This window comes from Coregonus clupeaformis, chromosome 30, assembly GCF_020615455.1.
Source record: "Coregonus clupeaformis isolate EN_2021a chromosome 30, ASM2061545v1, whole genome shotgun sequence".
Classification (NCBI taxonomy): domain Eukaryota; kingdom Metazoa; phylum Chordata; class Actinopteri; order Salmoniformes; family Salmonidae; genus Coregonus; species Coregonus clupeaformis.
In genome coordinates, this window is record NC_059221.1 from 17,843,815 (window position 1) to 17,860,761 (window position 16,947).

The following is a 16,947-nucleotide window of genomic DNA, read 5'->3' on the forward strand; positions in this document are numbered from 1 at the left end:
GCGACCCAGTCGTCCAGTCATTTTGTTCTCTATCTATGGACGTGACCCAGTCGTTCATTCTAAATGTTCTATTGCCATACTGGCTGGAAACGTTCTTATCCAATGCTTGCTTGCCAACTACGGCTAACTTACAGTCACGTCAAACAGTGCAGCCAGAATAACAACAAAGTAGCTTAATTTGCATAAGCTGTTTTCTAGTGACATTTGTTTGGATACATCCCGATTTCACCTGGCATAGAAAATGTGCTCTCTCGTCAGGACACTGTTGTTCAGAGGAGTTAGCTAACAATACGGCTAACAAAATCACTTCAAACTGAAGCTGGAAAGACTGCAAACTAGCTGCACTTTTTACCTGTTCTATTGATATTTTTTCATATATCCATAAAAATTACACTGATTCATGATTTTGACTGGCTGAGAAAAGCTGCCTGCCTATGTGACAGATGGAGATCGAATTTGAATATTGAAACAATGTTGGAAAAACAGACGGCAATGTTTATACAAATCTCCACTGTTGAAAACTAAATGTTAGTCTAAAAGAAATGTGAGAATGTCTAGATGCATTTTATAGTGGATCAAGTTTATAAATTGCCTGGCAGGGCTGATGAGCCAGTGGATTGCGCAGTGAGATGGAACAGAGTAGTGGTGGCAAAAGTACCCAATTTTAATACTTTATTAAAAGTAAATATACATTTTCTTAGTAGAAAATGACTCAAGTGAAAGTCACCCAGTAACATACTACTTAAGTAAAAGTATTTGGTTTTAAATATACTTAAGTATCAAAAGTAAATGTAATGGCAAAAATATACTTAAGGAGTAAAAGTAGAGATCATTTCAAAGTTCTTAACGTATTTTTACTTAAGTACTTTACACCACTGGAACAGAGTAAATAGGCATTTTAACGTCAGATTTAGCCGGTGGTAACTTGTGGAATAGACACTGGCTGGTTAAAACTGCATTCCAATCAGCGTCCAGGATTAGACCTTCCCATTGTATAAGGTCTGATTTATAGCATGGCTTTCAGCATTCAGGGCTCAAACCACCCAGTTAGTTTTTTAAATTATGGTAGACTGACTGGTTCACATATCTTATGTTCTACTTAACTACCACAGTGATTGTACATAATACATTGTGTGTGGATATGGGATTGAGAAATATTTCTTTTTTATTTTATCTTCAAACACGGTTTGTTTTTGAGCATCAAACTGCATTCTTTAATCTGAATTTGTATTAATTTTTTTATCCTCAAACCATTGTGACGATAGATTAGTTTCATTTTATTGAAGGCAAAATGTATTAGTGCTTACGTTCCCACCAGATATTTTAATCACTAGAATTACAGTACTATATTAAAAAAGATGTCATGTGCTAGTAGCTATGGTGAATACAATAATGAGCATTCATAAGATAACTGGGTCTCTCAGCACTTGCGTTTGTGTTCTTATTAACAAAACACATGAGCAGATTTTATTCTAACTAAGGGTTTGACATATTCACATTTTACTTACACATGACATTGTGGTTAGATTTTATCTACTGTGAACGTAGCTTTATAGTTGGTATTTGTGCACCTCTGCTTCTGTTTTAGGAGGCTTTGCGCTTTAAGTAGTACCAAAAAAATTGCTTTTTACCTAAGGTACATTGAATGTTTTATTTTTATTTTTTAGTTCATAACATTAGTGCCGGCCCGAACTGTGCTGGCTTGGATATTTTTCCTTTCCTGCTGTCCTTTCCAGCGCGGTTCGAGTAACTATGGTTTATGTGTAACCAGTCCTGCACAGCTCATCTTGGCTTGGTTCAGCTCAGTAGTGTGACAACGTTTTGCTGTTACTTTTAAGCATGAGTCATGAGGACAAATGATGTCCAGATATTCCTGTTCTTGATCCATTCGGTCGAGCAAGGACTTACTCCATTTCCACGACTGGGTGTGTTATTCTGAAAATGGCGGTTTGTGCCTCTCTCTTTAGGATTTCAAATATGTGTGAGTGATGGAGACAATGTGATGAGTTTGTTTTGAAATGTCTTTAGAAACTGACTGACAACAGCAACTCTACAGTACAACTATGAATGTCACCTCCATGTGGTCGACACGGTTGGTTTGTTAACATCATGGTCAATGATAAGTAATGGTATGAACAAAATCAACAGCGTTGAGTGAGTGAAGAACACTTAAAGGACAATTTTACATAGAATGATCAGTGACTTGAAGACAGTCTCATGGTGGGCGCTCTAACTGTATGGCCACAATACATGTCTCATTACTACAGTTAAATGCACAAGAGTGATACTCACCCAATTATAAACCAGTAAATGTCATGAAGATTTTTTTATTCTGTACCTTTGACAATAAAATGTGATTATAATGACTTGCCTGGTTTCATGACAAGAACCCTTTTTACATTTGTACAATTTCAAAGGAAAAGCACTACTGATGGACCAAACATGTGAGGTGAGGAATTGTGATGTGAAAATAACATTAATAGCAGATTTTTTTTCCCGACATCCATTTGTGCTAAAAGGGACAGTGTCACTCATCCGAAAATCCCCGGTGTGGTTCTACAACATTGCACAAATCTTAAAATAAGGCTATAGGTTGCATTTACCATACAATACAGTTGAAGTCAGAAGTTTACATACACTTAGGTTGGAGTCATTAAAAGTTGTTTTTCAACCACTCCACACATGTATTGTTAACAATAGTTTTGGCAAGTCAGTTAGGACATCTACTTTGTGCATGACATGTAATTTTTACAACAATTGATTACAGACAGATTATTTCACTTATAATTCACTGTATCACAATTCCAGTGGGTCAGAAGTTTACATACACTAAGTTGACTGCTTTTAAAAAGCTTGGAAAATTCCAGAAAATGTCATGGCTTTAGAAGCTTCTGATAGGCTAATTGACATAATTTGAGTCAATTGGAGGCGTACCTGTGGATGTATTTCAAGGCCTACCTTCAAACTCAGTGCCTCTTTGCTTGACATCATGGGAAAATCTAAAGAAATCAGACAAGACCTCAGAAAAAAAAATTGTAGACCTCCACAAGTCTGGTTCATCCTTGGGAGCAATTTCCAAACGCTTGAAGGTACCACGTTCATCTAAACACCATGGGACCACGCAGCCCGTCATACCGCTCAGGAAGGAGACGCGTTCTGTCTCCTAGAGATGAAAGTACTTGGGTGCAAAAAGTGCAAATCAATCCCAGAACAACAGCAAAGTACCCTGTGAAGATGCAGGAGGAAACAGGTACAAAAGTATCTATATCCACAGTAAAACGAGCCCTATATCGACATAACCTGAAAGGCCGCTCAGCAAGGAAGAAGCCACTGCTCCAAAAACGCCATAAAAAAGCCAGACTACGGTTTGCAACTGCACATGGGGACAAAGACTGTACTTTTTGGAGAAATGTCCTCTGGTCTGATTAAACAAAAATAGAACTGTTTGGACACAATGACCATCGTTATGTTTGGAGGAAAAAGGGGGCGGCTTGCAAGCCGAAGAACACCATCCCAACTGTGAAGCACGGGAGTGGAAGCATCATGCTGTGGGGGTGCTTTGCTGCAGGAGGGACTGGACCACTTCACAAAATAGATAGCATCATGAGGAAGGAAAATTATGTGGATATATTGAAGCAACATCTCAAGACATCAGTCAGGAAGTTAAAGCTTGGTCGCAAATGTTCTTCCAAATGGACAATGACCCCAAGCATACTTCCAAAGTTGTGGCAAAATGGCTTAAGGGCAACAAAGTCAAGGTATTGGAGTGGCCAATAAAGCCACAAAGCCCTGACCTCAATCCTATAGAAGATGTGTGGGCAGAACTGAAAAAGCGTGTGCGAGCAAGGATGCCTACAAACCTGACTCAGTTACACCAGCTCTGTCAGGAGGAATGGTCCAAAATTCACCCAACTTATTGTGGGAAGCTTGTGGAAGGCTACCCAAAACGTTTGACCCAAGTTAAACAATTGAAAGGCAATGCTACCAAATACTAATTGAGTGTATGTAAACTTCTGACCCACTGGGAATGTGATGAAAGAAATAAAAGCTGAAAGAAATAATTCTCTACTATTATTCTGACATTTCACATTCTTAAAATAAAGTGGTAATCCTAACTGACCTAAAACAGGGAATTGTTACTAGGATTAAATGTCAGGAATTGTGAAAAACGGTTTAAATGTATTTGGCTAAGGTATGTCAATTTCCGACTTCAACTGTACTTTCACACATTTACGTTAACACATTTACAACATTTAATCTCGGTTTAATCAAATAATCTCTCTGAATGTTGATACCACAGTACAGTACACATCAACCTAGAATCAATTACAGCCATGCTTTGTATGGGACTAAATCCTTGCTTTCAGGGGACCAGAAATCTGGGACCAGAAGTCGGCCCTGGCATTTAACACACCAGGCCATTGTTTTTCTCGAGGCCCCCCTCACTGGCAAATTTGTAGTTTAAGGCCCCCATTATTAGCCAGATAATGATCATTTTGCACACAAAATAAGTTAGACAGGCCCATCTGGCATTTGCCAGAAATGCCAGATGGCCAGTCCACCCCTGCTTGCTTTTAGCATCTTCATTCATCAATGTGATGCTTCAGGCTAGACATTTAGAGGAGCACACCTGCCCTCTTGCTGTAGTCCAAGTTGTCTGCCCTCTGGGATGTAGATGTCTGTAGTGTCATCCAGGTATGTGTAGGACTCCAGAAGCTTGATTATGGCGGAGGACACAGGGCGGTCCTTGAAGCTCCACATCCAGCAGTACTTCATCAGGTCATACCTGAGAGATCTGAATAGCACAGAATGAGAGAGCCCAATTACATTAAATAGGTGGTTACAACATGGAGGCATTACACAGCTAATAATGGGTTTTACATTGGCTGTGGAGTGATTAAATATACATAATGAGATATACAGACTGTTTTTGGCCAGGGATGGACAGATTTAAAAGGGTTCTCCACTAAAACAAGTTATTGTTGAGGTACATTTGCAAAATTACTTTAAATCAGATATGTGCAAAGTAACAGTTACCCAATGTGATCAATTCATACAGATTCCAAAAGACCATCTGAGGGGGAGACAAAACAAGCTATCAAGCATGTTGGGATGTTACAAAAAGCAACTGAAAGTAATGTAGAAATATTTTGTCTGAACGTTAATAAAACAAACAAATGTCTATGTATACTCTAGGCTACGGGGCAGATTCCCAAACACAGATTAAATCCCAACGCTCACACATCACTCCTGTCTGTGGTTGGATGCTTCATCATCCTCTCTGGAGCCTGCCATTTGAGAGGGACCTCAGCTGTCCTCTGATTGGCCAGCTTGTCATTTTGGCACCTCCAACTTATCAGGCCTGCTGCCATCTGCTTTGCCACCGGAAAGTGCTGGAGTGGATCCAAGGACTCCGAATCCCTCTGGAGAGAAGGGAAATGTATTTAATCTTATTCAGTTAAGTCAGTGGATGATTGAAATTTTAATTGACCAATTATTTATCTGTGGACCTTTCAATTAAATGTATCTGAAAAATGGATTAATGAATTTACATAATATTGGGAATAGAAATACAATATTATTCATATTCAACATGGTTTATTAGTAAGAGCACTGGTGTGTACGATTTCCAATGTATTTGTTACAGCTAATAAAGTTGAACTTGAGGTCCCGGCCATTGTTTTACATTCCTCAGGGTCCATAGTAGTGCAGGGGGTTGCAAGGACTACATAACCAGGTAGATGGGTAGTCGCTGGGTCTGGCAGTACAGCATCCGGACCAGGTGGTGGTGTTTACACACTGTCCCATGTAAAAGGATCCCGTCCACAAACTATTTTGCCTCAGGCTGATTTAAGCCATCTGAAAGGAGATACAGTATATTGCACAAACGTTTTCATCTTCTCAAAGAAGGAACAACATCCATTTTACTTGTTTTTTTTTATGCAGTGGGATGGGAAATTCCCTCTAAGAGGGCAAGTCCTAAATTATGTTTGTTTTTACCTGCGAGGTACTCACAAAGCTATCCCATACCTCAAACTTTATTGGGGAAAACTCTCCAAATAGATGCAACTATGTTCCACACACACACAGCCTCTGTTTGCGCTGGACAGTACAACACATACCCCGGAGTGTCTTGACCACCACAGCAGTAGATATGTCCGCTTTTCTGAGTGTGCCTCTGCAAATGGGTCCATAGTGGCCCGTCTGCCAGATCTCCTGGGAGCTCCCATGGACCAACTGTGCTAATGGGGACACACTCCTGACCTGCTGGATGCAATGCAGTAAAGTTCTAAGCATTTGTGACAGCATGCATTTTAATTTCACCTTAAAGTTGTTTCTTGAGGTTGATCTTATAATGTTCTGTACTATGCCCTTCTACACTATACAGTTGAAGTCGGAAGTTTACATACACCTTAGCCAAATACATTAAAATGTAATCCTAGTAAAAATTCCCTGTCTTAGGTCAGTTAGGATCACCACTTTATTTTAAGCATGTGAAATGTCAGAATAATAGTAGAGAGAATGATTTATTTCAGCTTTTATTTATTTCATCAAATACCCAGTGGGTCAGATGTTTACATACACTCAATTAGTATTTGGTTGCATTGCCTTTAAGTTGTTTAACTTGGGTCAAACGTTTCAGGTAGCCTTCCACAAGTTTCCCACAATAAGTTGGGTGAATTTTGGCCCATTCCTCCTGACAGAGCTGGTGTAACTGAGTCAGGTTTGTAGGCCTCCTTGCTCGCACACACTTTTTCAGTTCTGCCCACACATTTTCTATAGGATTGAGGTCAGGGCTTTGTGATGGCCACTCCAATACCTTGACTTTGTTGTCCTTAAGCCATTTTGCCACAACTTTGGAAGTATGCTTGGGGTAATTGTCCATTTGGAAGACCCATTTGCAACCAAGCTTTAACTTCCTGACTGATGTCTTGAGATGTTGCTTCAATATATCCACATAATTTTCCTTCCTCATGATGCCATCTATTTTGTGAAGTGCACCAGTCCCTCTTGCAGCAAAGCACCCCCACAGCATGATGCTGCCACCCCTGTGCTTCACGGTTGGGATGTTGTTCTTCGGCTTGCAAGCCGCCCCCTTTTTCCTCCAAACATAACGATGGTCATTATGTCCAAACAGTTCTATTTTTGTTTCATCAGACCAGAGGACATTTCTCCAAAAAGTACGATCTTTGTCCCCATGTGCAGTTGCAAACTGTAGTCTGGCTTTTTTATGCCGGTTTTGGGGAAGTGGCTTCTTGCTGAGCGGCCTTTCAGGTTATGTCAATATAGGACTCGTTTTACTGTGGATATAGATACTTTTGTACCTGTTTCCTCCAGCATCTTCATAAGGTCCTTTGCTGTTGTTCTGGGATTGATTTGCACTTTTTGAACCAAGGTACGTTAATCTCTAGGTGACAGAACGCGTCTCCTTCCTGAGCGGTATGACGGCTGTGTGGTCCCATGGTGTTTATACTTGCATACTATTGTTTGTACAGATGAACGTGGTACCTTCAGGCGTTTGGAAATTGCTCCCAAGGATGAACCAGACTTGTGGAGGTCTACAAAAAAAAATCTGAGGTCTTGGCTGATTTCTTTTGATTTTCCCATGATGTCAAGCAAAGAGGCACTGAGTTTGAAGGTAGGCCTTGAAATACATCCACAGGTACACCTCCAATTGACTCAAATGATGTAAATTAGCCTATCAGAAGCTTCTAAAGCCATGACATCATTTTCTGGAATTTTCCAAGCTTGTTTAAAGTCACAGTCAACTTAGTGTATGTCAACTTCTGACCCACTGGAATTGTGATACAGTGAATTATAAGTGAAATAATCTGTCTGTAAACAATTGTTGGAAACATTACTTGTGTCATGCACAAAGTAGATGTCCTAACTGACTTGCCAAAACTATAGTTTGTTAACAAGAAATTTGTGGTGTGGTTGAAAAACGAGTTTTAATAACTCCAACCTCAGTGTATGTAAACTTCCGACTTCAACTGTATATACAAATGTATGTGGACACCCCTTCAAATTAGTGGATTCGGCTATTTCAGCCACACCCTTTGCTGACAGGTATATAAAATCGAGCACACAGCCATGCAATCTCCATAGACAAACCTTGGCAGTAGAATGGCCTTATTGAAGAGCTCAGTGACTTTCAACTTGTCACCGTCATAGTATGCCACCTTTCCAACAAGTCAGATTGACAAACTTCTGCCCTGCTAGAGCTGCCCCAGTCAACGTTGAGTGCTGTTATTGTGAAGTGGAAAGGTCTAGGAGCAACAATGGCTCAGCCACGAAGTGGTAGGCCACACAAGCTCACAGAACGGGACCGCCGAGTGCTGAAGCACGTAAAAATAGTCTGTCCTCGTTTGCAACACTCACTACCTAGTTCTAAACTGCCTCTGGAAGCAACGTCAGCACAATAACTGTTCGTCGAGAGCTTCATGAAATGGGTTTCCATGGCTGAGCAGCCGCACACAAGCCTAAGATCACCATGCGCAATGCCAAACGTTGGCTGGAGTGGTGTAAAGCTTGCCGCCATTGGACTCTGGAGCAGTGGAAACGCGTTATATGGATTGATGAATCACGCTTCACAATCTGGCAGTCCGACGGACAAATCTGGGTTTGGCGGATGCCAGGAGAACACTACCTGCCCCAATGCATAGTGCCAACTGTAAAGTTAGGTGGAGGAGGAATAAAGGTCTGGGGCTATTTTTCATGGTTTGGGCTAGGCCCCTTAGTGCTAGTGAAGGGAAATCTTAACCCTACAGCATACAATGACATTTTAGACGATTCTGTGCTTCCACCTTTGTGGCAACACTTTGGGGAAGGCCCTTTCCTGTTTCAGCATGACAATGCCACCGTGCACAAAGCAAGGTCCATACAGAAATGATTTGTCAAGATCGGTGCGGAAGGACTTTAATGGCCTGCACAGAGCCCTGACCTCAACCCCATCAAACACCTTTGGGATGAATTGGAACACCGACTGTGAGCCAGGCCTAATCGGCCAACATCAGTGCCCGACCTCACTAATGCTCTTATGGCTGAATGGAAGCAAGTCCCCGCAGCAATGTTCCAACATCTAGTAGAAAGCCTTCCCAGAAGAGTGGAGGCTGTAATAGCAGCAAAGGGGGGACCAACTCCATATTAATGCCCATGATTTTGGAATGAGATGTTCGACGAGCTGGTGCCCACATACACTATATGACCAAACGTATGTGCCTTCCTAGGCAGTAGAGGTTAGTCATGGTTAACAAGAGTGTATACTAATGCATAGTGATGGTAAGAGCAGATTGCATTAAAAAACATTCTGAAGCATGGTGGGGACTTCACCTAAATTTGCACTATGTAACTTTTTGGGCGACCCAACTATGCTACCCGTTCTTATGTTTTGTCTTACTTTCGGTTTTGTACACTAGCTTTAAACAGCTGAAAATACAATATTTTTGGTTATGTAAAATATATTTCACAGCGGTTTAGATGGTACAATGATTCTCTACACTATACTTTTGTTTTGTCACATATACTGAAATTAAGTGAACTATTAGAATTTTAGCAACCAGGAAATGGTGGAGTGATTTCTGCATAGTGCATCTTTAAACAATATTATAGATCTAATATTACATGAGGTATTTACACTGAACAAAAATAAACGCAACATGCAAAGTGTTAGTCCCATGTTTCATGAGCTGAAATAAAATATCCCAGAAATGTTCCATACGCACAAAAAGCTTATTTCTCTCAAATTTGATTCACTAATTTGTTTACATCCCTGTTAGTGAGCATTTCTGGTTTGCCAAGATAATCCATCCACCTGATAGGTGTGGCATATCAAGAAGCTGATTAAACAGCATGATCATTACACAGGTGCACCTTCTGCTGGGGACAATAAAAGTCCACTCTAAAATGTGCAGTTTTGTCACACAACACAATGCCACAGATGTCTCAAGTTGAGGGAGCGTGCAATTGGCATGCTGACTGCAGGAATGTCCGCCAGAGCTGTTGCCAGAGAATTTAATGTTCATTTCTCTACCGTAACCCGCCTCCAATTCATTTGAGAGAATTTGGCAGTACGACCAACCAGCCTCACAACCGCAGACCACGTATATGTCGTTGTGTGGGTGAGCGGTTTGCTGATTTCAACATTGTGAATTGATTGCCCCATGGTGGAGGTGGGGTTTTGGTATGGGCAGGCACAAGCTACGGACAATGAACACAATTGCATTTTATCGATGGCAATTTGAATGCACAGAGATAACGTGACGAGCTCTTGAGGCCATTCATCCACTGCCATCACCTCATGTTTCAGCATGATAATTCACAGACCCATTTCGCAAGGATCTGTAAACAATTCCTGGAAGCTGAAAATGTCCCAGTTCTTCCATGGCCTGCATATTCACCAGACATGTCACCCATTGAGCACGTTTGGGATGCTCTGGATCGACGTGTACGACAGCGTGTTCCAGTTCCTGCCAATATCAGCAACTTCACACAGCCATTGAAGAGGATTGACAACATTCCACAGGCCACAATCAACAGCCTGATCAACTCTATGCAAAGGAGATATGTTGCGCTGCATGAGGAAAATGGTGGTCACACCAGATACTGACTGGTTTTCTGATCCATTCCCCTACCTTTTTTTAAGGTACCTGTGACCAACAGTTGCATGTTTGTATTCCCAGTCATGTGAAATCCATAGATTAGGGTAGTGGTGGAAAAAGTACTCAATTGTCATACTTGAGTAAAAGTAAAGATACCTTAATAGAAAACGACTCAAGTAAAAGTCTCCCAGTAAAATACTACCAGAGTATAAGTCTAAGTATTTGGTTTTAAATATACTTAAGTATCAAAAGTAAATGGAATTGCTCAAATATACTTAAGTATCAAAAGTAAAAGTTTTAATAATATCTAATTCCTTATATTATGTAAACCAGACGGCACAATTTTCTTGTTTTCTTATTTATTTACGGATAGCCAGGGGCAAACTCCAACACTCAAGACATAATTTACAAACGAAGCATTTGTGTTTAATGAGTCTGCCCGATCAGATGCAGTAAGGATGACCAGGGATGTTCTCTTGATAAATGTGTGAAAAGTAATTGAGTGTCAGGGAAAATATATGGAGTAAAAAGTACATTATTTTCTTTAGGAATGTAGTGAAGTAAAAGTAGGCAAAAGTATAAATAGTAAAGTACAGATACCCCAAAAAACTACTTAAGTAGTACTTTTTCCTTATATGAACTGTAACTCTGTAAAATCGTAGAAATTGTTGCATGTTGCGTTTATATTTTTGTTCAGTGTAGGGGGAGCTCGGGGGAACTGTGGGGGGATCTTGGATGGTTGTTGGCCTGGTGGTTGGGAGCTTGTTCGGTGGTTTGGGTCCCCGATTTGACTTAGTGGGAGATCTGTCGATGTGCCCTTGGGCAGGGCAGTTGACCCTGATTGCTCTGGATGGGAGTGTCTGCTAGATGACTGAATGTAATGTCAATTATGAGCGGCTTCACTACAGGTAGATTGTATGTTTTACCAAAAAAATTGTTATAAAATAACGTGCCTGATCCCTCTTCAACTGAACCACACCACAGACAGGGGAAAATATCAGTAATGTCAATGTAACGATTATACACTCCACAGAGCTGACTGGCACATCTAAACTTGAATCTTAGACTGAGTGGCAGTTTACACAAGGCCAAGGCAACATAAAGCTTACAACCGAGAGGGTCTGCGGTGTTGTTGCATCAAGACCCCTGCACATCCATCTATGACACCTGTTTCTTAGCATCGCTCACATCTCTAGGCAGACAGAATTAAGCAACTCAGAATTAGTGGGCCATAACTACCTGAATAATGTATGGTTAACCAGCAAAAAGCAAAGGTCTAGGTCTTGTAGGTCTAATAATATGAATTGCAATAACAGGCAGTAACCTAGATGTATGGTTATTTGGCAAAGACCACATTACAAAAACCAACACACTCAAAACTTTAACTCACATTAAATACGGGAGCTTTGTAAAGAAACGTACGCAGCAGATATTACAAGACGACTACAAAGTGTCAACACTACCAGAGGTGTATTCATTACGCCAATAATTTTGCAAACCGTTTAGTCTGTTGCAAAACGTTTTGCGACAAACATTTACTCAAACGGAAAACGTTTTGGAACGTTTCTATTGGACAAATTCACGTAGGTCCCGTTCTGTTTGCTTCCGTTTGGTTCTTAAACGGTTAACTGTTTCAGTTGCAAGACTTAATGAATACACCCCATCGTGTCAATTACCCACATTAATTAGTCTTCCTAATAGTGCCACTACCACATGCCTCAGTCTGGAACAACAAACCGTCTTCACAGTTAGTTACCAAGTAAAACTGTGTACAGTTATGAGAGGGAACTTACCAGAGATAAATCAGGACAGCAGGAATTGAAAAGAGTAACCTCTCCAGAGGCCATAGGCAAATATCAACAACTTTATGAAAAGACCCCTTTTTTGACATCGAATGTCCTTCTGGCTGAGCGGGGGATGACCATGGAGGTGAACGCGGCAAGTTGATTGACTGTTAATTATTAACACAGGAACATTTTAAATGAATGACTGATTATAATTGTATAGAAAAGATTAAGATAACTAATATTGAGGGGAAAATAATGTAATTGTGAAGAACATCGCATAATGCTAGTATTTAAAAGCTATCTACTTTTTACGCATTGACTTTTGTTGTGTGTCTCCCACACACATGTCCATTGAGAGAACTACTATTAGAAGTGGAAATCCGTGGATGGTTGAATGGTAGTCCTGTAATTCGGCAGCAGATGGAGACATTTGACAAATAATGCATTTCTCATTAATTGTACAACCCTTTCTCATTAAGATTTGCTTCACAATTTTATTTTAAATGTAAACAATCTATTTTAATTTTATTATATAGGATATAAGTTAAGCAAGGATTTAACTGGTATCTACAAATTATTAAAATGTCACGTCATACCAATCCAGTCATAAAGCAAAAGGGGTGATCTATTCCAGTTTTTGGCAGACAATTCCTAGGATAAATTGCAATGTCAGGCATTTCAGGATACACCTGTGTGTGTGTGTGTGTGTGTGTGTGGCAACATGTGTCCATGATGAGAGCCAGGCTGTGGGGTGGAGATATGTATTTTAGGTCATGGTCCACCTGTGGAGAACTAAAGGCTGTCACAGAAAGACATCTCTGGGATATCCATCATCTGCCTCCAATTACCCAGATCAGGACCTGTCTGCATCATTGCATACTTACAACCACCCAGACCCAGAGAAGGCAAATCTATTATTCTACCATGCACATGGAGAGCTACACTTCCTCTAAAACTGAAGACCTCTCATATCACAGGCCAATACTCATGGCATCCCATATAGGCCTACGCTGTAGATACATGACAACATTGATAATCACCACAACTAACTTGTTTTCAACCACTGTGAATCAGTTTGTAAAATATCGGAGCCCTTTCCATGAATATTAGGCAAAGTGGTCTTCCCTAATGACGTCAAACCAATCAATAACCGTTCGCACCTCTGGCGGAGGACGCCCTATCACGCGGGAAAACAGCTGATCCAACCAAGAAGTAACTGTAAGTTTGAAATGTTTGTTAGACTGCGCTAAACAATGGCAAAGGCTACTTTTAACTTGCAACCGGATTTTCAAATAAACGTTTAAGCAACTTCGATGTGTCTGCATTTCCTACGAAGTTGGAAAAAAATCAAAAAAATCAGATAAACGCTCAAACAAACGGACCACGGTTTGTCTTTACATAGGAGTTGTAAATAGCATTGTTATTCTGCCCTACACGGTATCAAGAACACAGACAAATGTGGACAGGTCATATTCGAATGTTCAATCTGCCGCCAGTTCGCATTTTCGTGGAACAGTTTCATTTTAATTTATACTGAACAAAAATATAAACGCAACAATTTAAACTATTTTACTGAGTTACAGTTCATATAAAGAAATCAGTCAATTGAAATAAATAAACTAGGCCCTAATCTATGGATTTCACATGGGTGGGCCTGGGAGGGCATAGGCCCACCCACTTGAGAGCCAGGGACACCCACTGGGGAGTCAGGCCCAGCCAAGCAGAATGGGTTTTTCCCCACAAAAGGGCTTTATTACAGAAATACTCCTCAGTTTCATCAGCTGTCTGGGTGGCTGGTCTCAGACGATCCCGCAGGTGAAGAAGCCTGATGTGGAGGTCCTGGGCTGACGTGGTTACACGTGGTCTGCGGTTGTGAGGCCGGTTGGACGTACTGCCAAATTCTCGAAAACAACATTGGAGATGGCTTATGGTAGAGAAATGAACATTAAATTATCTGCCAACAGCTCTGGTGGACATTCCTGCAGTCAGCATGCCAATCGCATGCTCCCTCAACTTGAGACATCTGTGGCATTGTGTTGTGACAACTTTACATTTTAGAGTGGCCTTTTATTGTCCTCAGCACAAGGTGTACCTGTGTACTGATCATGCTGTTTAATCAGCTTCTTGATATGCCACACCTGTCAGGTGGATGGATTATCTTGGTAAAGGAGAAATGCTCACTAACAGGGATGTAAACAAACTTGTCCACAAAATTTGAGAGAAATTAGCTTTTTGTGCGAATGGAACATTTCTGGGATCTTTTATTTCAGCTCATGAAACATGGGACCAACACTTTACATGTTGTGTTTATATTTTTGTTCAGTATCTAATAGTCTTTGTATCTCAATCATTGTCTGTGGTTAATCTACATTCTAAATGAAAATTATACAAATCTAAAAGAAACTTTTATTGCCTTTGCCAACTATGTAAAAATAGCCTACATAAAGCTAACACATAAAAACATTGCAGCCTGCAGGTAGAAAATATCCTGATAAAAATGTATATCCTATAAATCACATTGGCTACGCATGGCCTGTCTGCAACAAACTATCAACTGGGTCGCCCAGGAACTCATGCTAGCAAACTTAAAACATTGTATAAAATATTCTGGGCCCTCAGTTTCCTGCATCAGTGAACTTGGGACAGACACAGCTGTATACTATTTGTGCAAGGGATAAGAAGTAATCAGGTATTTTATGAAGTTGCAAGGGATAAGAAGTAATCGGGTATTTTATGAAGTTTCCACTGGATCAGAGCATTACATTTTTCCCTTTAATGCCGAGTGGTTATCGAAAGGGAGAGAGCTGGAAATATTGTACAAATACATTGAGGAACTATTGTCATTCTCAATTGATTTTAAAAACAGACTTTGTTTACTTTCTGTTTGAGGTGAAGAAAATGTACTTTGAGAAGCTCCACTGCTCATTAGCGGTGGTGAGTTAAGACAATCAGAAATACTATCAGACATCCCCAAATGGGCACATTCATAGGCCTACATTTGTGCACAGGCCAGATAGACTAGTCCAGTTCTATATGTGTAATCAGGTGCACGTCCTACTCAACATTGACAGGAGCGTTTCAAACAAAATACACATTTACCAAACTCATAAATGGAATGAAATAAACACTTGTTTCTCACAAGTGTAGCATAGGTTGTGAGTTCTGCAAAACACATGTCCACTCCGACAATGGTAAATGACTGTAATAATAATATATTGAATGCATGAACAGAAATTACCGTAACCAAACAAACATCGCAGATGAGAAATTCTGGGAATTAACGGTAACTGTAGGCTAGTACTGGTGATATATGTAATGGGGAATTGATAGACACAGCACACAATGCACACAATTAAGTTATGAAACAATGAATACCCACAAAATGGCGGGAGAGGGCACATTCTGGAGAGAGACGGGCATCTGAGCCACAATCCCCATATTCTTGGCCCGTGGCATCACCACGGCCTCCTCAATGGATTAGTCCACTGAGACAGGCGCAAATCAGACAGGTGTCTCGTGTTCCATGAAAAAATATATATATTTGCGACTGCTTGACTAAAAAAATCTCATATTTTCAATACGGACCCCTTTTGTCATACAGTATTCCATATAAGGCACCCAGACCTTATGAAAGTTGCACAGTATACCCTTAATCTTGTAATAAATCAAATCTAGTGATGCATAACTTTACTTTTATGCTATCCATTGTGACATTGTGGGAGGATAATCAACCTTCCAATTAATGGCAATGCATTTCTATAAATGCTAGGTTACAGAGTATCCAGTATCAACATTTCCAAGCAAACAAAAACAGGGACAAGGGATAATCTGTAGACATGCTGAGATAAAATAACATACTCTTTGCCAGAATTCAGCCAGCCTTCACAAGATCATAACAAATGCAAATATGCCCTCTTTTGTGTTTTACACCTCCAGCAGAGGAATTACATTTCTGAGTGCATGATATTCAGTTTCACTGGCATATAGTATGTTCTATGGATGGTCTTAAACTGCAGTAATTTATGTCTGACATTATAAGAACATGACTGGGCATTCAACCATATCTGTATACATTCATCATCATCAATAGTGTCTCCCAGGTCTTCCTAACATTTTTTTGTTTGACATATACTTTGTGTCATCGGTAAAAGCCTTGATACAGTTTGGAAATGAACTTTGGAGGTTTGTCAGACTGCCTTAAAATAGTTTTAATATTTAATATATCTTTTTTTTTAGGGGGTAGATCAGCTTAATATTGCAGATAGATTGTAACTTCCATCAATGTAATTGTCTGCATCACTTCCAATCCCCCATGTTTGTTTATATATATATATATATATATATATATATATATATATATACTGCTCAAAAAAATAAAGGGAACACTTAAACAACACAATGTAACTCCAAGTCAATCACACTTCTGTGAAATCAAACTGTCCACTTAGGAAGCAACACTGATTGACAATACATTTCACATGCTGTTGTGCAAATAGAATAGACAACATGTGGAAATTATAGGCAATTAGCAAGACACCCCCAATAAAGAAGTGGTTCTG

The 16,947-nt window shown here is 40.1% G+C and overlaps 1 long non-coding RNA gene across 1 annotated transcript in view; it reads right to left on the reverse strand.

The window, feature by feature from the left end:
- Nucleotides 1–4,152: 4,152 nt before the first annotated feature.
- Nucleotides 4,153–16,947, reverse strand: part of LOC121545746 — a 52,767-nt gene continuing 39,972 nt past the window's right edge. Inside the window, exons 2-5 of the long non-coding RNA XR_005996292.1 lie at nucleotides 6,123–6,264; nucleotides 5,242–5,859; nucleotides 5,038–5,074; nucleotides 4,153–4,795 (exon numbers count right to left, since the gene is read on the reverse strand). This is a non-coding gene — a long non-coding RNA (uncharacterized LOC121545746). The remainder of the gene's footprint in view (nucleotides 4,796–5,037; nucleotides 5,075–5,241; nucleotides 5,860–6,122; nucleotides 6,265–16,947) is intronic.